The 24444-nt window shown below is 46.8% G+C and overlaps 1 protein-coding gene and 1 long non-coding RNA gene across 4 annotated transcripts in view; both read right to left on the bottom strand.

Moving 5' to 3' along the window:
• The window catches only part of GSE1 (Gse1 coiled-coil protein), a 391224-nt gene that overhangs the window by 173789 nt on the left and 192991 nt on the right, over positions 1-24444 (bottom strand). The gene's annotated exons all lie outside the window — the stretch shown is intronic.
• The window catches only part of LOC132592333 (uncharacterized), a 120504-nt gene that overhangs the window by 38650 nt on the left and 57410 nt on the right, over positions 1-24444 (bottom strand). The window contains exon 1 of the long non-coding RNA XR_009557793.1: positions 1-24444. This exon is cut by the window's left edge and continues 37367 nt beyond it; it is cut by the window's right edge and continues 57410 nt beyond it. This is a non-coding gene — a long non-coding RNA (uncharacterized LOC132592333).

Raw genomic sequence — 24444 nt, 5'->3', positions numbered from 1 at the left:
ACAGTCCACAACCAGAATTAAGGAGCGGAAGTACAATGGAACCTGCCCCACCTTATGCCTATTCTCTTTTCCAAAGCAGCTGCCTGCTCTAGTTGCCAACTATGGACTTTGCTCAATTTTTTTAACTTTTTTTTTTTTGCAGCCTGCACTCCTACCAAACCCTCATCAGATCCCCACTCAGCTTCCTGGCACCTTCATGTCTGTCTTCCCAGTTGTCTATTTCTTTTTTCTTTCTTGATCCTTCTGGTCATTCCCTGGTCAAGGCCACCCACGCCCCACAGAGGGACATTGCCACTATAAACAAGGACAATTAGCCACATAGCACTGTAACGCTAAGCCAGGCGCCAGCAGCTCCTCCCTTGCCAAGAGGCAGCCAAGTGAGGCACCCGGTGCTCCCTCACTTAAGTCAGAGTGGCGGCAGGGCTCATCAAGTGTTAACGGTGCAGACAGGCTCGTTGGAGGGCGATCCATCTGTTCTTAATACACAGCAAGAAAGAGAAAGCATAAGGATTCTCCCACCACTTGCATGAAAAGCTGCTCATCCAAGAAAGTGAAGCGAGGCTCACTGAAGGCTTATGCAGGAAGGCGAGAGAAGGAAGAGGCACAGCAAGTGGAATAAGAATGGAAAATTGCTCCCCGCCACAATGACTCATGTGCCATATAAAGAGCCACTCTGTCCTTCTAACGCCTGTCCTCTTAGGAAACGCTGCAAAAATACAAGTCCTGACACAACACCAATCACAGGATTTCAGGCAGCTGCATGGAAATGCACCGCAAGAGGCCAGTCAACCCATGTTTGCCTAGGCTGCCCAAAGAAAGCCAGCCACTTCTATGCCCTGGCAGACACTGCCAGATCCAAGAACCTTCTTCCCCACTGGCTTGCTTTCTGACCTTGAGCAAAATCGGCACCATGACTGCAGGTGGCACTGTTAGCATGGACCGAAGGTATTGTTCCCATCTCCCACTAGCTGAACAGTACCTTGGATATTTCATTATTACAAGGGGTACACAAGTGAGCAGATAGACAGTTGACAAAGAACAAAAAGCAGATGGTGACACACAGGAGATGATGAACAGGAGTTCATAGCTATACATATACATATATAGCTTAAAGTCTGCCTACAGACTGCCTAATAACACATCTCAACCTCAACCAACTGAACTCCCACATGTTGCTAATGTATGAGTGGTGCTGCCTTCTTTTTAGCCTAAATACTTCTCTAAAAGGTGTGTTGCTTTGAAACTGCCAGAGAACACTTCTTTTACACACACAAATCCCACAGCCTCAGTGATTTGTGCTTGAATGTCTACTTTAAATGTTTATTGTGGGTCAGTGACAAGTCAAATTTGATTTAGCCTGCAGCTGACCTGTGATGTTTAGACTGAACCCAGCAGAGAACTGAGGTCAGTGACACCAGAAGTTGTGTGTGTGCACATGTGTTTATGCTCTAGTTAAATGGGACCTGCCTCAAACAGGGCTAAATGTTTCCTGCTGAAATGGACACAATCTCCTCCTGCCAAAAGCACCATGAGGACCAGGAACGCTGAGCCAATTACATACTCAACTCCACCACTACTTGAGCAAAGTGAGGGCCCAAGAGCTGTGATTTTCTGCCCTTGTTCCTTGGATGCTTTTCTGACCATTTCACATGACATGAAGATATCCCATACCAAGGTGAGCCGTTCCCTCCTCCCAACTGATTAACACCTGCTCCTTGCAACCCCACCCCCACCTCCCCATTTAAAACATGAGTTTGTTTGATATGGTTGTGTGTTTTGTTTTCGGAACTAAAACAATGGGTTATATCCAATGTTAGTCCTACTCAGAGTAGACCCACTGGAATTAATGAATATGCTTAACTTAGGTGCAGTAATTTCAATGGGTGTACCCACAAATAAAATTTAGTTGGCTGCTACCCTATGTTTTGTTTTTGAGTTGATTTACAAGAGTGCCAAATAAGCAGAACCTCAAATAACAGGTTGTGAGAAAGAAAAAAAGCAGACTAGTAAAGCCAAAACCGCCCATCTTCATACACTTTCCCTTTCCAAACATACAAGGACAGGCATTCTTCAGGACAGTTGATGACATTTGTAATCTCTGGTCTTTTGCTCAAGGAGCTCAAAGCAGCATGTCAATCTCACCACAGCCCTATGGAGTAGACTTGAGCAAAAATGATGTGGCCCAAGGCCACTGAGAAAGCAAAACAAGATTTGAACTCAGGTCTGCTGCACTGAAACACAACACTCTCACCACAACAGCAAGCTGACCCTCAGAAGCTTTCACAGATGTACTTTAGGGATGAGGGAACCTGTGGCCCTCCAGATGTTGCCAGAGTACAACTCCTACCATGTGCTGAAGTCTGTATGTCCAATGGTCAGAGATGATGGGTGTTGGAGTCTAACAACATGGCCGCAGATTCCCCAGCTTTGGCTTAGGTAAAAGCACCCGGTGTACCTGTGGCTGTCACATGGATGTTCCAACCAATCTGGGATTTTGAGGGAGTATATTAAACTTCTTGATGCTACTACTATAGTTGCTCACCCCTGAGAAAAAACCAAACCCCCCCCCCAAAAACCCTAACCTAAAGCTCAGATCTAATCTGCTGAGAGAATCTCAGTGCTATATCCCATTATAGGACTAATTCCTGACTTGGGGCAAAAAGTAACAAAATTAGGGAAAGGAAGAAGCTCCTCCCCACACCTTCACTTGCCCTTCTCGCCAAAGATGTGGAAAAAGCTGGCAGAGCCAAGGAGGCCGGCGCCTCTTCCGTGGCAACGGACCAAAGCCCATTACGCTGAGTGCCGATGCGTTGCCCGTTGTTCGTCAATTATTCAGACAATAATTGCACCCTTATTTAAAGTCTAGCCTCGTGTCTGCTGCATAGCAAGCTGCCAAACACCACATGGATAGGCTAACACCACAAACAGGCCCCCGGCAGTTGTGTGCTCGCTCACATGCACACATGCACACCTAGCTGATTAATTAAGCAAAGATGTTCAGAGCAGCATGTTCTCAGGTGTGAAGCCGGAGAAGCTGCGATTAGATTCTCCCTGCTCCTTTCAGCTCAGTGTCATTTAATCCCACCTTTATCTTTAAAGGCTCAGAGATGAGCAGAGGATCAGCAGAACACAAGCAGACTCTGGAGGAAGCAGGAAGCAGAGTTTGAGGGGGATTTTTGCCCCAGGCTCCATCTCCTCCAAAGCTTGGGGATCAGAACCCACCAACCACAAAGAACCACACCAAGGTGGTGGGATAGTGGGTGGTGGGATAGTGGCTACAAAATAAGCCCTAATGGTCATAGGAGGTAGACTCTCATTAGAAATCTGCACAACTTTCCTTGTGTAGAAAACAAGAGGAAGCTGCCTTATCCCAAGTCAGACTGTTGGGTCCATCTAACTGAGTAGGTTGTGGCTCAGTGGTAGAGCATATGCTTTGCCTGCAAAAGGTCCAGAGGGCAATCCCTGATATCTGCAGAGGGCAATCCCTGATATCTGCAGATACGAGCTGGGAGAGATCTCTGTCTGAAATGCTGGAGAGCTTCTGCCTGTCAGAGTGAATGATTCTGTGATAGATGGACTAATGGTCTGACTCAGTATAAAGAAGGTAGCTTCCCACGTTCCTATGTACTACCAACACCTCACCAACTAGCATTGGCTCTTCAGGGTTTCAGAGAGGCGTATTTCCCAGCCCTTCCTGAAGATGCCAGGAATTGAGTCAGGGACCTTCTGAATGTAAAATAGGTGCTCTGTCAATGACCTTTCCAACATGCACCTTTCTACAAACAGGTTGGAAAGAGTGTGAGTTTCAATTTTTGATTGATACACTGAAATGGAAGGCTACCACTGTTTCCTTCTTTCAATGGGATACAGTTCTTTTGCTGGAAATAAGTTTTTCAAAACCGCACACAGGGTCATCGGGAATAGATATGGGGTGGGGTGGGGGGAGGAAGGCAGTACTGGAGACATGTCCAATGATGTCCACAGTTGTGTGTCATACCACACCCACTGGTGTGAACAAAATTATGCAGGAAACCATGGTATATACCGTACATCACAAAGGCACAGTTCCATATCACAAAATGTAGTTAGAAATGGGGGGGATTAGCAATAAACCCAGCAAAACTTGCACAATATCCCCCCACTGACCCCATCCAAAGGCAGCTCCAGTGCTGTCTTCTCTTTAAACAAGAGAAGTATATGCCCATTCCCTTAAACAGTTTGTTCATGTAAATGTTACCAGAAAAGGGCCCAATCGGCCCTTTATCAGGGTGCCTCTGCATACTTACTGCTCCTTGTCATACACTTGGGGAGGGGGCTGGTCAAGCCAGGACAGAAGAGAGGAGTGGCAGATCCCAGGAAGGGATCTAGTGGACTGGGAAGGTCTCTGCCTGTGTTGGGAGAGCCCTGAGGAAGAGGATCCTGGAGAGGGGATTCCCTTGCTACCACCAGTTCCCACAGTACGATACAGGGGCTTCGGTGCCCACTCTGGAGCTGTTGGAGGCTGGTTCTGGTTTGGCCAATTTGCATATTGCACCACCACCTCCAGTTGTCAGAAATTACATCTAGTCCTCCCTCTCCAGGGGAGGTTGCTGCCCTGTTGAAGCAGTGGTATACCCTCCTTCTCCTAGGTTACTGAGAACCCAGAGTAGGCATGGACAGACAGGGCAGGTTCAGCCTTCTCAGAGAAGTACAAGGTTGTCTACCCAGGGCTTTCTTTCAGCTGGAACTTGCTGGAACTCAGTTCTGGCACCTCTCAGGTAGGCTCCTTTGCCATTGTAAGAGAACAAGGCAGGCACTAATGGTGAGCTCCTGCATTTCTTTTTCTAGAAAAATAGCACTAGGGATCAGAATGCCTTGCTCCACTAAGTTGTGTCCACCCAATTCACTTATAACGGGATTGTAAGGGAGGTGTTGTTGCTGGATCAATGCCTCTGTGTATATATGTGCAGCACCTGCTGTGTTTTGCCTATGTACCACACTGATCTGAGCATTAAAGATTTTGGCAGAAACTGCAACAGGTCATCGAGGGGAGGCCAGTGTTCAAGTGAGAAAAGCCCAGTGAATCAAAGGCTGGAATAAAAAAATTTAAAATCTGCCCAGCCTAATTTTCCTTACCTCTGCATTGCCATCTATCACCACGTGCCAATTATCTGGATAATAACCCCTATTACAATGGGCGTCCAGCATCAATTGAACAAGCCCTCAGTGTCTCCTTTTTATGGAAAAATAAGAGCTCGTAGGAAAACAAGCCATTCCTTACTTGGACTGCTAATCTCAGCCACTCTGACTAAGGACATCCACTGGCTGCAACCCACTTCTGCTCCCCCAGACAGCCCTGGCTGATCCACTGATTATTTTAAGACTGCAGCCAGGCTTGTTCAAGGAACTACTTGGAATAAGGTCAATTTTTCTGATTTTAACCATCTTTAAAGAAAAAAAGGGAGAAAGAAGATTTCAAAGTGCAACAGGAAAAGCAAGTCAATTATTTCCCTTGGCTTTAAATAGCTCCTCTGAACCATAAGCAGAGTCGTGGACCAGCTGGGTCTTGTTCGTGATGCCAATGAAGACCACTATTGTAAATGACCTTTAAAATAGACTCAAAAATGTTTCATTGTGAGCAAGGTCAGGGATGTAGGTGTCAGTTGGACTAAGTAAGAGATTCTTTTTTGAAAGAGGGTTGTTGATGTGCCCCTCCAATGACTCCTATTGGCATGCACCAGCTGACAAGCCAGTATCAAATGCTGTTGGAGTTGTTTGCAGGGTTCTATAGGCTGAAAGATTTGCCCAGTAAAGCAGCAGGATTAAAGTTTCTAGAAGACAGGAATGAAGAAATTGTTGCCCATGATGAAGGGCACCATTAGGTAAAGGTAAAGGCGCCCCTGACCATCAGGTCCAGTCGTGTCCGACTCTGGGGTTGCGGTGCTCATCTCGCTCTATAGGCCGAGGGAGCCGGCGTTTGTCCGCAGACAGCTTCCGGGTCATGACAAAGCTGCTTCTGGCAAACCAGAGCAGCGCACGGAAACGTCGTTTACCTTCCCGCCGAAGCGGTCCCTATTTATCTACTTGCACTTTGATGTGCTTTCGAACTGATAGGTGGGCAGGAGCTGGGACCAAACAATGGGAGCTCACCCCGTTGCAGGGATTCGAACCGCCGACCTTCTGATCAGCAAGCCCTAGACTCTGTGGTTTAACCCACAGCACCACCTGGGTCCAGTTCTAGTCAAACAGGTTTTTGGGGTTGTTTCAGAAACCTCCAGCTCCTATTTGATCAGGGCTTTTAAAGCTCAGCTTAGAAGAAGCAGGCTAAGTTATGCAAAACAGGCAAATCAATACACAGCATATTCAGGCCTCTAATTAGGTCAGCTTTTGCCAGCTTCTTTCCAGATATTTTGGACCACAATTCCCAGCTGTGCTGAGTGGGAACTACAATCCAAAACATCTGTAATAGCCCTAGAATCTGTCACTTGAATACGAACCAACAGTTCCCAACAATCCAGTTTGTTCTCCTGACGTTCCCTGCCACAGTAGCTTGAGTTGCAGGGATCAAAACACACCCCTGTCCAGATCATGCCCCTCCACCACCATAAAAAATAAAATAAAACTCATGCCTGAATTACAGAATGCAGAATGCACCTGCTTTGCATGCAGAAGGTCCCAAGGTGAATCCCCAGTTAAAAGGAAGGTAGCACAGACCCTTATCTCCCTCAGACCTTGGAGAGCGGCTGCCAGTTGTAACATAGGAAACCAGAGTACAGTACATGGACAAACAGTCTTGACCTGCTGTGCAGCAGCTTCCTGTGTTTATGGCACTGGTGGTGAGGCAGGCACCACCATGGTGCTTGGGCTATTTTTTGCAGAACGGGAACAGCCAGGAGCACACAAAGCAACTGGTAAAGATTTCTTGATTACTATTCCCTACCACCTGCCTTCCAATATAGAGTGCCCTAGCACAACAGTTCAAAGCTGATGGAAGATTAAGCAAGTTCTTTGCTTCTCTCTGTGCCTGTGTGTCTGTCTCTCACTCACAGTGCCAGATAAATTTCCCCTTTCTCACTTGTGGAGGAGGGGGACAGAATGAGAGGATAGGGCAGGAAGGCAACGAGTTGATCCTGACCCCATTCATTAGAACATCTGACCCCAGCTAAGAAGGGAGGAGGATAGAGGGAGGGACAGTCACTAAGAGGCGAATTAATTCATCAGGGAAATGCAATTCCAAGCCCAAATATATTGTCAGCAGGCCACATTAACGCTGGCACCAGGGACACGGGGTTGCACCCCTCCCGAGTGAGCAGCTAAATCAAAGACATCTGGAGAGCTGGCTGAAGGCTGAGATTATTAATGCTGAAATTTAGAAGCCAAGGTCTGAGCTGCGGATCCATCAGCGCACCAGTTACGTCCAATAAATTAGGAGAGATAAGGATTGAAGGATGGAGTATTAAAAAGGCACCATTCATTGCTGGACTGCAGCGAGTCTCCAGAGGCCCTGCCTTCCCTGGGGAATGTTAACCCTATCTGCTTACAGACAATGGAAAAATCAGCAGGCGTCATGGCAGGAAAGCAAGTCTTTTGCTCAAGGGGGCTTCCCTCACACAGCCAGGCAGGAAATGCTGTGGTGTGGGACAAGCATAGCCTTACTGGAGCAACTGGCAACGACTCCAGATGCTGCAGCAATAGATGTACATCCTATATCTCCTCTAGTTACCACCCTGCACAAAAGCCTCTCTCCTGATCCAGGTCATTGCTCAATGCTTGACTCCTTTCCATCTTTGACCCTCTATATGTAACCCTGTTGCAACTGAAACCTGATCTGTACAGATCTACTCTGACCTCCAGCCAGCCAACGAAACAAGTCACACAAGTGGGTTCAGAGAAGGGCTAATAGCATTGTACAAGAGTTTGCCAGAAAGATAAAGGCAGGCATCACCAACACCCCCATATTTGGGCTTGGATTAATCTATTTGCAGACACTGCAACCATCCAACTTTTGAAAGGGATGCTTGCTGCTTAGAGGGGGACATGGAGCATTTGGTAGAAACATTCTAGCTTCAAAATACATGTGTTTGCCTTTAACTTGGGTTCTGTCTGTTCAGACTGCATGAACACCATAGCCAGCATCTTAAGCATCTAGGGCAAGGGGTGTTACTAAAAACTATTACTACGGGGTAGCTAAAATGGTGCCCTCTAGATGTTCTGAGCTACACCTCCCATCTCCCATCCCTTGGCGAAGGGAGTAGGGCTGCAGGGCCTTGTCGAGGAGATGATTCTGTGTTGTTTGGAACTGGAAGCAGAGTTATACAATCTCAAATTCAAATTCACATTGCAAAGGAGCCATCTAAAAGAAGGCAAGAATAATGCCTGCCAAACCTCTACTGGCAAGGAGTTTCAAACAGCAGGGCCTGACCATAATAGAGGCCAACTGAACCTCAGAGGTGTTGAGAAGATCTCAGTAATCAAGGTGGAACATAAGGAATCAGGCAGTCATTATGTACAAATTGATCCCTTTTAAACTACAAATGCAAGAGGATGAACACGTAGGGCTATGTACAAAACATGTGCCATACCACTGAGCTGTGGTCCCTTCCCCAGACACAAAGCAGCTCTGGAAGAAGACAGTGTGTCTGGCAGATACCAGCACATGCAAAGAAGCACTCTGCAAGAAGCTTGGCTTTCCAGGGCTGCAAATCAGCCCCACACCTTGTTAAGAAGCCAGAGCAGGCAATGTTGCTGCAACTCTGAAGTGAGTTGGCTGTGCTTCAGGAGGGGCACATTAGGCAATGGGATGGGTGGAGGAGAGGATGAGGGTTTCTTCAGCCCCACCCTTAAAGCCATCTGAAGAATATTGGTTCTCTAGACCTTAAGCCAAATGCTGTTGTAAGAGAGAGAGGTTCTGCAGCATGTTTTGTTTTTTAAGTATGATGGAAGAGAATTCATGTACCAGAGGACACACTTGGTGGTGGAGCCTGGATTCTCTCAGCAACTGGACATGCCTATATCCAGTTGGCCTTCAACTTCTGGGCTGATCCACACCATACATTTAAAGCATATTCAAAGTAAATGGGTTTCCACTCCCCAAATAATCCTGGGAACTGTAGTTTGTCAAGGATGCTGGGAATTGGAGCTCTGTGTGGGGTAAACTACAATTCCCAGGATTCTTCAGGGAAGCCATGTGCTTTAAAAGTATAGTGTTGATGTAGCCTCTGTTAAGGCATCACATATTAGATGTCAGAACAAAGGGATGGGCCATGTTTTACTAGGCACTCAGGTACACAAAGATGCTTCTACCCTCTGTCTGCACTGAAGTCCAACCCAACTAAAAGGGCTGCTAGCCTCTTGCCTGGGATGCAAATGGCTACCACTTCATTCCATACCAGACAGTCCCTTATTCCCTCCAATTAAGTCAAATGACCACTTCACACTCCTGGCCAGACATAACACGGACACAGCAACTGCAGCCTTTGCCCCCAGCCCTTTACTGAGCAAGGCGATGTCAGCTTTGCAGGTCATTCAGGGACTCATAAACATCCCAAGCATATCTATAACCATCAAGGTGAACAAAGCCCATATGGGAGGTGGCCTCTGACCCTCAGTGGCTAGGGCAACATTAGGGCACTTAAAGAGGATCCAGGTCTACTCTGCAACTGCTGTTCCTCAGCCGTTCAATCTTCCTATTTTGCAGAGTGTGATTGAATTCCACTTTCCTTCTCTCTCTGTGTGCACATTTGTGCATTGGAGAAACCAAAAAGCGGAGAGAAAGAAACAGAAAGAAGTCACAGCATGAAGGCGGCTGGGTCCCACATCCTGTAATAACAGGTGCCAACTCAATATTGATTTAACAGGAATCGTGCTACAGCACAAGACAAGGAGAGCGGGAGAGGGAGAAAAGAAGCAGACCAGGAATGGAGGAGTTCTCATACCTCTCCTGTTCACTCAGGGAAACATATATCATTTGTAGAGGCGGTTCAGTCCTCCACCTAAGACACAAAGCTGACAATTCCTTCTAGTCCTCCTCTTTCTCCCCCTCCCCGCATCAACCCACAGAACCCAAAGGTGGATTGCGTCTCAAACAGTAACTCAATCAAGCAGGTCAACACCCAAATCCCTTCAAAAACCTCAAGCTTTTGAGGAATATATCTCTTTCATTCTCTTGACGTAAGTATGACCATCAGCAGATCTTGTGAGTGAAACAGACTCACTATTTCATGTGCAGGAGAACTTCAAACCAACTTCCTCTGAGGTAGACCCTGGCACTCCAACAGTAAAATTAGGAATAAATCAATTTGCACCCCAGGATCCTCTCCAACCCCCCTCCAAAAAAAACCCACACTGGCCAGGAGAAGCTAGCCAGTGACAAACCTGCCCAAGAATATCACTCAGTGAGTTAGGACTCTCAATTTTAGTATTGCTGTATCCACTGCATCCTTCTGGCTCTCAAAACAGGAAGAAAAATGAAATAAACCGCAGATATGTCTCCTCTTAAAAGCTTAGCAAAGAGGTGGCATAGCACATAAATAGTACCCAAGTCTGTACAGAGCAATATTTTCTAATGCCAGTGGCCCAGCACACTCTTGCATAATAGGGTCACTATCAAGAGCTGTTGTCCAGAAGTAGAGCAGAATTTGGTTTGCCTATAGAAGACCCCAGGTTCAATCCAGGTAATATCCCCTGTCTGAAACCCTGGGGAGCTGCTGCCAGGCAGTGTAGACAATGCTGAGCTTGATGAAGCTCCTCATTGACACTTATGGCAGTATTAAAGGACACTGAGCCACTACTCAGGATACAACTACAGCAGGCATCCCCAAACTGTGGCCCTCCAGATGTTTTGGCCTACAACTCCCATGGATCCCTAGCTAGCAGTTTCAGTGGTCAGGTATGATGGGCATTGTAGTCCAAAACATCTGGAGGGCTGACATTTGGGGATGCCTGAACTACAGGTTTTGTAAAATAGGTTTATCTCACTGTCTTCAAGCAGGAATGGGGAAACTGCCCCCTCCCTGCTGTTACTGAATTCCATCTCCTAGCAGCTCTAGCCAGCATAGCCAATGGTCAGAGATGCTGGGAGGCATAGTACATCTGGAGTGCACCAGCCCCCCCCTCCATTTTAAAGGTGGCATATATAGATAGCCTTTGACAAGGTTACAAAGGTTGCATTTCAAATACCTCTTGTAAGTCTTTCAGTGAGATAAACCTATTTTACAACACCCCAATCTTCACCAGAGCAGTCAAACAACAGGAAACAGACTCCTTGTTGAATGTGGGGAGGGAGGGAGGACTCAATAAAGGGGAAATTTCAGCAACCTTTGGGAAGAACAGTTTGTTGTTGTTTAGTCGTTTAGTCATGCCCGACCCTTCATGACCCCATGGACCAGAGCACGCCAGGCACTCCTGTCTTCCACTGCCTCCCGCAGTTTGGTCAAACTCATGTTCGTAGCTTCGAGAACACTATCCAACCATCTCGTCCTCTGTCGTCCCCTTCTCCTTGTGCCCTCAATCTTTCCCAACATCAGGGTCTTTCCCAGGGAGTCTTCTTTTCTCATGAGGTGGCCAAAGTATTGGAGCCTCAGCTTCCGGATCTGTCCTTCCAGTGAGCACTCAGGGCTGATTTCCTTCAGAATGTATAGGTTTGTTCTTCTTGCAGTCCATGGGACTCTCAAGAGTCTCCTCCAGCACCAAAAGCATCAATTCCTGGGAAAACCATAGCTTTAACTGCAAGGTGATGTCTCTGACGTCTTCTCACACAGTTAGAAGGTGTGAAATAGTTTGCATCCGTTCTGAAGGGGGGGCAGCCATATTGGGAAACTGAGTCTGAACAGCCTTTTCTTACAAGGGTTTCTCTTATGCAAGGAACAAAAACTAAGGATAGTGCTATGCAGATGATACATTTGCTCTGTACAACAAGCTGAATTGCAACTGGGTTGCTGGTCCTATTGTGTCAAAGAGAACACTGTTAAACTGGAGCAGAGGAAACAGCATATCCAATGCCTCTCCTCTCACCTGCAAAGCCAGAACAGGTCAAGAGTGATCTGAACTAAGCATGAAAAAGTCATGATTCCTTTGCCCACTACCCCAGGCTCTAGCAGCACTACTGAGAACAACATCCCTCAGAGGCTCGGTAGGTCTTATAACTGCAGAATACATGCAGAGTTTCTCTTTCTCCTTCCCCCAGCCATTGGCTGGCTTCCTGTGATGTCATGGAAGATTCATTCTCTAACTGCTCAATAGGAAACTAGTACAAGTAAAATGATGCCATATAGTGTCACTTGGGAGAGTAAAGTGAGAAAAAATAGTGTCTCCAGTGAGTGAAAAAAAAGGCCTTAACACAAGAAAGAGGTGTTGTACACTTTTGGAAGAAAGCTGGTAATGAGAGTGGAGGGGAAGATGAAAGACTCACGGGCAGGAGAGAGGATAAAAATCTCAGGAGGAGTCTGTGCCTTTATGAGCCCCCCACACCACCTCACTTTAACATGTTTAACACTTTAACCCTGTTCCAGATACCAGTGGCTGCTGCATTAGCTTAGCTTCAACAAGCAGCAGAGCTTTTAGAGTGGTGGCTCCAGTTTTAGGGCACTGCCTCCACCTTAAGATTTTGAAGAATCATGCTCCCTTGTTATTTTCAACAGGGGAGCCACCTCTAAAGCTGCTTTTGTATTATTTTTGTTCTGTTCTTTTGTTTCTATACTCTGTGGGTCTTTTCTGCTGTCCTTGCATTAATCATGATGGGGTTTAGGGACCCTGTATGAATGGTTTTTAACTATTTAAGGTTACATAAGCTGCCTTGGAACTAGGGCTTGAAAGCCATTCTAGAAATAGAGTACTGTATATTCCTGCGTATAAGACTACTTTTTAAGCCAGGAAAATCTTCTCAAAAGTCGGGGGTTGTCTTATACGCCGGGTCGTATTTCTTATACGGCGAGTATATCCCAAACTAGATTTTAACTGGAAAAGTTGGGGGTCGTCTTATACGCCCAGTTGTCTTATACGCCGGAATATACGGTAATTAAGTAAAGCAACAAGCTGAGCTGATGGATGAAGTTGAAGGCCCAAGGAATAAAAGGGTGTAAAATGAACAGAGCTGAGAAAATCAGGGGCTGGGGAGAGAAACAAGGCCTAGGGAACAGTAAGCTCTGAGGAAATGGCAGCTATCAGGCAGTAGAATAAGGCAGGGGAAGATTATTTTGCACCCTAAAGACAACTAGTCAAAACATGTTGAAATTATTCCATATCACACAAGACATTTTTATTTCCCGAGCCTCAGTTTGATGATTTGCCATTGAGTATGTGTGCCCATGTCCACTTTTTCATGCTGTCCCACTTTCACCCCAGGGTAGTATGGCACAAGAAGGCTGGTGGCCGGGAGAGAGAACTCAGTTACTCATTTTAACTGATCAATTAGATCTTTGGCTGTAGTCCTTATAGAACACTTGGCCATCTCAAAGGGCAGGCATAAATCAAGCGGGCTCTGCATCCGTAGTGATAGTAAAAATCTCATGCCAGCAGACATTCCCAGCCACTGAAAGTGGGCCCTGGGGCGGGCATGTCTTAGGTTCTGGTGAAGCCAAATTCTAAATTAATTCCTGACATCACTGTGTAATGGAGAAATGCATTCACAATAATGCCCCCTTTTCAAAGTCAACCTGGAACCAGACATACAAGCAATGGGTGTTGCTGTCCAAAGGAGACACCTACCCCCCCCCCCGCCCCCATTCTCTCCTTCCAGTCTGGGCACTGACCTGTGCACAGAATCATAAACCCCCTCCTAGCTCAGATTACAGCCTGAGCTACTTCCAGTTCCCCGTGATCCAAACAGCTTGCCCAGCTGTCCGTCTGCATAACCCCTGCCTGCTAATCCTCCCCAGGGAAGGGAATTCTGATGCCAGAAGAGCTTAGCTGGCACCTTTTGGCCTTCTCCATATGAGAGGGCACAGCCTGCCCTCTGCCTGCCTTGCCCTCTGCCTATTAGCCTGCGGCAGCTCTAACAAGCAACAACCCCCCACCCCCCCACCCACCTACTTTGTTCCTTTCGAGTGCCAGGATACAGTAATAACTGTTTTTTTTCAGGGAAGGTCTCCCTTTTTATTAGCAAATGCTGCTTTCTGTCCTTGTATTTTATGACAGCAAATCAATGCGCAGCCGCCTCCATTGGCCCAAGCTGTTCATCTGCACAGGCTGATCCTGCTGCTGTAACCACCCGCTTTGCCCTAGGACAGAAAGCTGTTCAGGCACACATTAAAGCTCCTCCCTTTCTCCCTTTTAAGGGTACCACCACAAGCACACTTACAATGTTGCTTGACATGCTACAACTATAGGAAGCAGCATTATATAGAGTTCGGACCTTTAGTCCATTTAGCAATCTTGTCTACAATGACTGGCAGTGGCTCTCTAGGGTTTCAGACAGGGGTAATTCCCAGTCTTGCCTGAAAAAGCTAGGGCTTTAACATGGAACCTTCTGCATGCAAGGCTCTACCATTGAGCTATGGTCCTTCCCTAAAAAAACTTTTGTAGGAAAATAGGGGAATGATTTGTACTGAATCAGATGCCATCTAGCTCAGTACTGCCTACATTGACTGGCAGCAACTCCCCAGGAAAATCTGGAGATGCTGAGGACTGAACCTGGGACCTCCTGCATGTAAGACAGGTGCTCTACCACCAAGATATGGTTGCACCTCACTGTAAATCATAGCTTACCCTGAACATGGAGATGGCTCCTGGCTTGTTCTTGGGAGGAATAAGCCACAGTCCCCAGGCTTACCCAAATATTTGACAGCGATTTCTTTCATAGAATTATTGAATTGTAGAGTCGGAAGAGATCTAGTCATCTAGTCCAACCCCCTGCCATGAAGGAATCTTTTTGCCCAACATGAGTCTCAAACCCTTGACCCTGAGATTATGAGTCTCATATGCTACCAACTAAGCTATCCTGCAGGCACTCAAACTAAGCATGACTGGTCGGTGAGTCAAGAACAAACCCTGACTGCCCATCTTGATTTGTTTTCCACAAAAGAAACATGGTCCCTAGTTTAGACTAAACTAGGGGCTATGATTTGTTGCTCCTGATAGGGGAGGGGTGAAGAAGACACCACCTCCCTATCCATTACACCATTAACCACTTTCACAGGAAGCCATTAACCACAGACCAACAAAAGCAATGGCGAACGGTGCCACTTGGCTGCCTGGGGCGGCACCCCCTGGGGATGGGGTGTTCCTCCATAGCGTGCATGCGTCACGACGCATGCGTCACAACGTCACAATGCACGACACATGTGCCAGGACGAACGGTGCATGCGCAGTCCATCCAGGCTGGCGCTGCTGCTCCTGCGGCAACCTTACAATCTGCCGAGCAAGCGGGAACTCATAAGGCTGCTGCACGCGAACAGCGCACGTAAGGCTGCCCTGTCCGTGCTGCTTTTCACACGCAGCAGCCTTACGAGTTGCTGCTCGTAAGGTTGTCGCGGGAGCAGCAGCGTCAGCCCAGATGGACTGCGCATGTCCGCACATGCGCAGTCCGTCCAGGTTGGTGCTGCTGCTCTGCTCGGCTGGTGTGCTCTGCTTCTTCCTGCTCGGGTGGAGGAGGTGAGGAGTCCCTCTCTGACCCGCCCCTCGCTTCTGCCTAAGTAGGAAGAAGCAGAGCGCACTACAGAGCGGGTTGCGGCGCAACATCGGGGTGTCTTGGCGATGGTTGTCGCGCCGCGGCGGCAATCATCGGTGGAGGGTGGGAAGGGGCCGGGGGCGCTGCGCCCGTCAGAGTGCTGCCCAGGGCGCCCCGCCCCCATTGCCTCTACCTTGCTACGTGCCTGAACAAAAGTGAAGGCAACAGGGGTTTAAAGAGATGCTGGAGCTCAGGTGACCAAAAAGCAACACTTTCTGATCTGGGAACCCACCTTACTCCACCTCTTAATCCAGGGTGTCTGAAGGTTCTGATTATCAGGTCTAAAAGATACACACTTTTTAATATTACTTCAACAGTTCCACGTCTAGAGACTGGAAATGAAGCTGCAACACTGAGGGCTACTGAGTTCAATATCAAAATTTGAGCTCTGTAAAAACACATCCATCAGGGACCCAGAAAGAGGAGGGGGAGGGAGTAAAACAGTAAAGCAGAACAGAACCTACAGCTGAATGTGATTCTGGGAGGAAAGGATAGTTCAAATCCCTGTCAAACCCAATCCAAACTCACCCATTAAGCTATTAACTTGGATCAGAGTTTTCTTGTCATCAGTGAGTTTTCTACAGCACCCAGCATACTATCAGAGATGGAGGGAGAGAAGAGAAGAGAAGTAGAGAGCCAAAAAGAAAGTAATCCATAACTTTGCCCGGGGGGGGGGGGGGGAGACAGCTCCATCACTAAGCTTCATTTCAATGCAAAGTGCCATCTTGGTGTGACACCTGTTGCACCATTACTATGGCTGTACAGACACAATCATAACGAGCCCCACTAAGGCATGCACTTCTCTTATTGCTGCTCTGCCTTGACTTGGTTGTCCATTCAGTTGCAGCTTAGGGCTTCCATCCACATGCCCTTTTGTTTGGGTGGCCTCAAACTTTCTGATTTGATGTGCTTTTGAAAGAACCATATTCCCATGCACACAGAGAAAGAGATTCCTCATCACCACAACAAACCTGCAGAAAATGTTTTGAACAGTCTAATCTGCAACCTGATGGATATAGGATTTGCTGTAAGCTCTTTTTGCAACTCAGGAAGCCAGTAATCTGCACATCTGTGTGACCTCTGCAGAAGGCTTGCCTTCCCAGTCTCCGTCCCCACCAATGTCACATACTATATGTCAGCCTGGAAAACTGACACCACAATAAATAAATACATATATGTCTCTCTTAGGTCCTGTCTGGAAGAACAGGCAGTTTCTGTATAACTGTATAACTTGGAAGTTTGCTCTCAGGACACTGAAAGACTAAGTAGCTGCTACTTGTGAACATGTTGCTTTACGCTTCAGCCCTCAAAATCTCCCTTAAATCACCCACCTTCTCCAGACAAGCCCCCCCCTTGCAACCAATCAAAACTGTCTTTCACCCAATGCCTAACACATAAAGTGAGGGTTAAATGAACAAAAGGCAAGGCGGCCAAAATTCCGGCTGGGATTAGCTATCAAATAACTTTGCATTTAAAGCATCTCTTTTTTTCCTAAAAGGGCCAGAGGCCAGCGGTCAAAGGTCAAAGGTGAAGCCCCACCAGGTCAGGAAGTCACAGTCAACATGAGTTTTCCCCCTCCCTTTCAGGAAACTGCTGGGCAGGTAGAATTTAATTAGCTAGCAATGAAGAGAGGTGCTGTCTAGAGTTCTCAAGAGACCCACCCCCCCTTAACTCATTAAAAATCATACAAGACCCCATTCCCCCCCCCAAAAAAAACAAGCCCTTTCTAATATCAAGTGAGCTGAATGCACATGATCCTTCTGTTTCTTGTCGCCTGTTGCCTCTCCATCAGGGTCTACTATTCATAACTTCTCTGCATTGCATTGCTTTCCGACCCAGATACCAATTTGTATGATTTGCGAGGGCCCCTAAAACCACCAGGCTGGCTCCTCTCCACGGGCTAAAGGCTCTACCATGCTGCATCATAGGCACACAACAGCTCCACCACAAAAAGGGTTATTTAGAACAAAAACAGACAGGCAAGTAACTCATGAAAGCAAGCCAAGCTACATGTTGCCAGGGAAAGCAAGTGTTTTTTTATATAAAGAACCCAGAATCTCTGACCATGGGTCTCCTCCCCCCTCCCCCCCAATAAGCTCCTGCTAAGCATGGGAGCTAGATAATCTCCCACCTCCAAACAGTGCAAGTAGAAGAGACCTCCCCTGCACTAATAGGGCATCCAAGCAAGTCCATGAGTGAGCCCTGCTCTCCGTTCCCTGCAGCCTCTTGCCCAAAGCTGGACACCAAGCTAGATAAAACAGGAGCCAGATTTTGCTGGAAGGCGGGGGGGGGGGAGGGGTTTGACAGGGAGGAGGCAGCTAAACTTTCACTCACTCAGACTCTGAAGCAAGGTGGACCAGGTCTTCATCTCCAGCATGTTGGCCCTGGCAGCGACGGCAGCAGGGGGACAAAAGCAAGACCCTAAGCAGAAATCCGTGGCATGGCAAGCAACCCCAAGGACGACAACCCCTGCGCCTCTGCCCTCTGGAACGGGGTCACTGTCTGACGGCGTCCACACTCTGATCTCAAGGCAAACAGTTTGGGAAGGTGAGGAAGTGGACAGGGATGATGTCCGGGGTTGGGGGGGCGCAGGGGAAGAGGAGGAAGAGCTCAGGGTACAGGCAAACAGCTGCTCCTGGAATCCTCACTGCAGGCAGGGAGCCAGCTCAGAGAGAAAGACAGCAACCATTTTACTCCCTTTTTAAGCGCAGGCTGCATCTCTCCATCACTTCCCTCACACCCCACCTCTCCTCCTGTGTGTTCCAGGATTTGGGTCCTGGGTTGAGGGAGCTTTTGCTTCTCTTCTTCCCGCCCCCCCCCCTTGTTTGCTTGCCTGCCTGCCTCCTTCCCGTCCTCTCTCTCCCTGCCTGCCTGCCTGCCTCCTCCTCTGCCTTGCACTTGATATCAGCCTTGTCAAGACTGCTGAGTTGAGGCTGACCCCTCACCCGCAGCTGCTAATTAAGGCTCCACAGTGACAGTTCAAGTGCCTCGCCTCAAGTTTGCAGCACCAAAGCGTCTAATTGGAGGAGCCTTTTCATTTCTCAATAGCAGCCGCACTCTGGGTTCTGGGTTCCCCTCCCCTCTTCCTTCTCCCCACCCACCCCCCTCCAAGATCCCCTGCTTCTTCATTCCAGGCCCAGGCAAGCACACAGCACTTCCTCTTTTGTATTTAACCATTGGGAAGGGGGGCAACAAGGAGGAGGCGGGACACAACCCTTGGAGACAGATGAGGGCTTGGGGGAGGGAAAAGAGCTGCATGTCTTTGCAAAGGAGAGAAAACAAAATAAGAGAACCAAGGAATAAACCATCACACACACACACCCTAGCCCTCATTACCATTAGGGCTGAAATCCACACAAAAACCCATAAGGTGAGAGTCTCAAATTAAAGAGTATACAATCCCACCCCAAAAAATTTCACATTGATAAATGGCACTAAACTCACTGGTATACAAACACCACTGTGTGCCGCTTGGCTGATTTAAAAATAATAATAAAGAAATTCAAAAGCCTGATTTATATCTCTTTCTCTACCCCACCCCAAATCACTTTTCTGAACCAAACTTACTATTAGAAGTTCTTAAATTTTATCCACTTCTCTGTCAATAGCCACACGTGGCTTTTAGTTCCTAGGAAAAGGCTAAAATACTTCCTAAGAGTCAGCACTCAGCAGCCTTTCACTCTGCATGTGCCCTGTAGCTTTTGTTTTTCACTTGACATGCTCAGAACTCTGGCACAAATCTTTTTGCTTTAGCCAAAATTAATTTACTTGGGTGGATAAAATATTAAGTATATGATGAGCATTGCCCTCTCATCCCTGAAGAACCCCACACCCATACTTCACAGGAGAAGGAAAGGAATTTCAGGACTTGAGCCCTCAAGATTTTTTAAAGTATTTATTACATTTATATCCCACATTTCCTCCAAGGAGCTCAAGGTAGTGTTCTTCACACTTCACGTTTTTCCCAACAACCCTATGAGGTAGATTAGGCTGAGAGAGACAGTACCTTGCCCAAGGTCAACCAGTGAGCTTCATGGCAGATAGAGTGGGGATTTGAATCCAGGTCTTTCACATCCAAGTCTAGTATGTTAACCACAACACCACACTATCAGTCCTGGCCAGCATGGCTAATGGCAACAGATGCAGGCAGGTGGGATTCCCAACAACATCTGAAGGGCACCAGGTTGGCAAAGAATGCTTTAACAACTCAAGTGTCTGTGCTCCTAACCTGACACTGTCTTTGCTTACAAATGAGAATCTCCATTCATCAAGCCGTTTTCTCCTCCTCTAGCAAAGACTTTCCTGGACCACCAGAGCTTCATCTCTGAGGGGGGATCTACGACCACTTGATTCTGCATATCCATTCTCCCAAACATCTTTGCACTAGGCTCTGCTCTCTTCCTCCATCTTTGACTAGGCTAGAGCTGCAAGGTCAGTAACAATGAATTTCCAAGGGAGCTGACGGCAATTTGAGCAACACACTACTCTCCACAGCTGCACAAGCATTAATTTTGTCCCAAGATTGCATCTGACCAAGCAAATTTCTTAAATAAAAAAAGCACAAATAGCTGGAAAAGCTGGAAAACAGAACTATTTACCATGAACAGTCACCTTGCTTTTCAAACCACCTCCAACTGTCTGAAAAAGCTTATTATTTGTTTCCAGTGTTAAGATCACAGGTCAAAGCTCTGGTAGGGGTTGCCCCTGTGCTTGGAACACTGGACAACATGATAAGAATCAAACAAATACAACTGGAGCTGTAGTTTCAGAATATGGAATCCACAAATTCACCCCCTACCTGGTTCAGCTGCAGCTACATCATAGCTTGGGGGGACAAAGGTGTGCAAAAGGAATTCACGTTCCCTGGGCTACTTTGGGAGGAAAGTATGTCTCTGAATGTCAGTTGCTTGGAGTCACAAGTGTGCACCCACAGCGTGATTTCAACACTGGAGACAAATAATAAGCTTTTTCAGACAGTTCCAAAGCAAAGGTGACTTCATGAAGCCTAGACAACAAAACCTGGGGCCCAAGGCTCTGTGCTCCAATCTTGCTATAGGTGGGGTGGGTATGGGGGAGAGAGAAACAGGAGAGGAGAAAGAGAGAAGCTATGACCATATTGCACTATAGCTTTAAAGCATATCACTTTAACAGTCATGACTTTCCCCAAAGAATTCTGGGAGCTACAGTTTGGCTAAGGGTGCCAGGAGCTGTTAAGAGACTCCTATTTCTCTCACAGAGCTACAATCTCCATAGAATCTGGGAATTATAGCTATATGAAGGGAATAGGACGTCTCCTAACAACTCTCAGTACCCTAACAAATTACAGTTCCCAGGAATTATTTGTTTTTTGGGGGGGGAGACATGATTGCTAAAATAATATTAAAAGTTTTTAAATGAATGGTGCAGATGTGGCCTAGGATGGTTGTTCCATACGAAAAGCTCTGAGAGTTCATCTGATAGCAAATGTAAGTGCAGGGGGAGATGCCTCATTAAGATCCTATCCTTGCGACCCAGCACATTTTCTGAAGGGAATGTTGTGTCTCCGTAGCTCTCTCTTCTCACCTCCTCCTGCCCTCGTCCCTCCCAAGCTTATGCCAAGAGTCTGACAGATCTATTGTATGGCGAGGACTCCAGACATTTTATCAGGCAGAGAGGGAGACAGGGAGAGCTGTTGTGCTGACCCCAGAAATCAGTCTCAAGAGAAACAGAAGATGGCTTGTATCATCCCGCTGGGTCAGAGGTCAAGAGGAGTCAGCCGCTCTCCTCCAGCATGGCCAAATTCCTGGGATTCACGCCTGGCCAGGCAGCTGCTATCTCTGGCATGGCTTCTTCCCTGAGGAGACAATGGAGCAGGTGCTGCCCAGGGGTGGGGAAAAGGGGACAGCTGGGAGGGCTGCAGTTCACAGTAAAAAACACAGGGAAGTGGCTTTTCAGTCATTAAAAAGTTCATGCCACAACAGCTTTTATTTTAAAAAAATAAAAAATAAGGCGCCACAAGACGCAACTGTTTATAAACAGGAAAATGTTGGAAAGGAAGCACACAAGGGGTCATAACTATGCCTGAAGGAAGTGCAGAGACGTTCCAGGTCATTCACTAGGCCAGCCTTTGCCAACCAGGCTCCCTGCATATGTTCTGATCTACAGCTCCCATCAGCCCCTGGCAACACAGCTGTGTATGGGTAGAAAGACACACACACAAAAAGGTGACTTGGCAGCCACATGCACAGGTGAAGCGTATGGCTCTGGGTGAGGATTCTGTGTTTGCAAGACCCTAACATGAATGTTCTGCTGCTGTGAGAGAGGATTTTTCAAGACCATTTTCTCCAGGAATCTGGCTCAAAGAACAAAGGCTGTGGCCAGCTGCAAGCATGAAGGTCTCCACAACTGGTTGCCCAACATTCTGCTCAGCCCACCTTATTTTCTTTGGTGCTTCACCCAATGTCCTCCAAAAAAGCAATCCCAGGTGCTCCTCTCATCAGTTCAGATACTTCCAACCCAACCTCTTCCACAGACTCAGAAAACTGCTCAGAACCAGCTAAAAATGTTAAGAAGTACACAATCCAAAGAAGGGGCAGACAGATACAAGCAGGTCCTTGTCCCAAATTCTAAAGCCCCTATCTGCAATAAAAAGTTTTTCTTTCTTTTCACCTTTTAGCCACAACTTTATGCTTCTCTTAAAAACAAAAACACAACTTCCAGGGGGGGGGGTTGATTTAAAAGGGTGAGAGAGATTAAAACCCTGCTTATGTGCATACAGCCTAGGCATACATACCCTCTGGTTTGGGACCCCAAGTGCTAAATACACACACAACCCCCACAAAGGGGCTAATCAGCCATCAGATCATCAATTATATATGTTCCTGACATTCCGGGAGGAATCATTCCATCACAAGCAGGCACCCTTTCCACACAGATATATATCATCCATGCACGGGTCACTCTCTTAGCTCCCCAGTCTATTTGTACAACGTGACCTCAACGCATTCATTTCACCCGCCCTCTTGTTCAGTGCTATCTGCCCCAAGGAATGCTGGGGGGTTCAAAGAGATCCCACGACCCTGGAGCAAATGTAGCATTCCAAATCAAATGGAAGGTAGTTGGATTTAAAGGGGGTGCTGCTTCAGAGAACCCTGAAATGCAGGATTACTGCCAACTCTCATCAGGAGGAATTCATGAGACCTGTTAGGGATACTCCAACCAAACAACTGGACTGGAGTCAGGAATCTTACAAGCCTTTGCCAGTCTTGCCATGACAGCAGCATGTTTTTTCAATAGGTTCAAGAAGAACAATGTATAATGATGATGATGATGATGATGATGATGATGGTAGTAGTAGTAGTAGTAGTAGTAGTAGTAGTAGTAGTAGTATATCTTATATCCCATCCATCAGACTGGGTTGTCCCAGCCACTCTGGGAGACATCTACTATTTTTAAAAAATATGTATATCATATAAAACTTGACTACTGTATTAGAGGGGGGAAACTCATCATGGTTTACAATAACATTTCTGGGATGCATACCACAAAATTGGTGCATTTACAGCAGGGGTACGACTGTTGGCCTCATGGCTCTCCATCTGGCCCTCAGAATGCTCCCCAGGGCCCAGCTTGGGTGCTTTTAATGTAGATGAGATGTGTCCTAGAACTGCAACAATGCTTTTTAATGTTCTTTGTTAATGTTTTCTTTTCTTAAAACAAGAAGGATTCCCTGCAAGTAGAAATCTAGCACAGTATGGAGTGGGCTGGTACAGAGCCTTTTTTCCTGACACACCAGGGCTTTCTGCTTGCAATACTATTATTGTTATTTAATGTGGAGAGCATTCAAAAATAGCACACACACCCCACCTACAGTCTGAAATGATACAGTTCATTCTAGCACCTCACTGCTGCATGTATAGGGTAAGGCTGAAAGTGTATTGGGTGAAAACAAAGTTATTTCTAAGCCCTGTTCAGCCAAAGAATAGCTGGGTGACCATCATTCAACCTCAGCCTAGGTTCTCCCACAATGAAATGGGGAGAAAAATAATGACCTACATCATATGAGATAATTGATTAGCTTCAGGAAGTTGAGATTTCAAAATGCAAAAAATCCCAAACCGTATAGGTTCACTTCCTTCAGGGTCAGATTGCTCATGCAGACTTTAGGGGGTTTTGTTGGGGGTGTTGCTGTTATTGATATATATATTATTGTTATTTTGTATCTCTATTCTAGATCTTATGATTTATGTGGAAATTGTTCTATTTTGTTGTATACGTTTTGATGTTTTATTGTTTACGACTACTTTTGTTATGTTTGTAATTAAGTATTTTTTAATGTTAAGCTGCCTTGAGCATGCTTATAACTATGGGAAATGCAGCATACAAATGAAGTGAAGTTGGCCTTAGATTGCTCATGCAAGTAGCCTATCCATGCATATTCATTGTCTTTCCAAGGTGCAAGAGAGCCAGTTGAATGAAGACTTGGGAATAAACACAAAGACATAGAAAGCTGCCTTATACTGAGTCAGACCTTTGGTCCATCTAGCTCAGTACTGTCTTCACTGACTTGATTTTCAGGCAGGGGTCTCTCTCCCAGTCCAACCTGGAGATGCTAGGGACTGAATCTGGGACCTTCTGCATGTAAGGCAGAAGATGCTCTGTTGTTTTTGTTGTTGTTTAGTCGTTTAGTCGTGTCCGACTCTTCGTGACCCCATGGACCATAGCACGCCAGGCACTCTTGTCTTCCACTGCCTCTCGCAGTTTGGTCAAACTCATGTTCGTAGCTTCAAGAACACTGTCCAACCATCTTGTCCTCTGTCGTC

This window comes from Zootoca vivipara, chromosome 6 (genome assembly GCF_963506605.1).
Source record: "Zootoca vivipara chromosome 6, rZooViv1.1, whole genome shotgun sequence".
In the NCBI taxonomy this organism is placed as follows: domain Eukaryota; kingdom Metazoa; phylum Chordata; class Lepidosauria; order Squamata; family Lacertidae; genus Zootoca; species Zootoca vivipara.
Note: the sequence above shows the minus strand (reverse complement) of the source record. Positions and strands in the feature narration are given on the sequence as shown.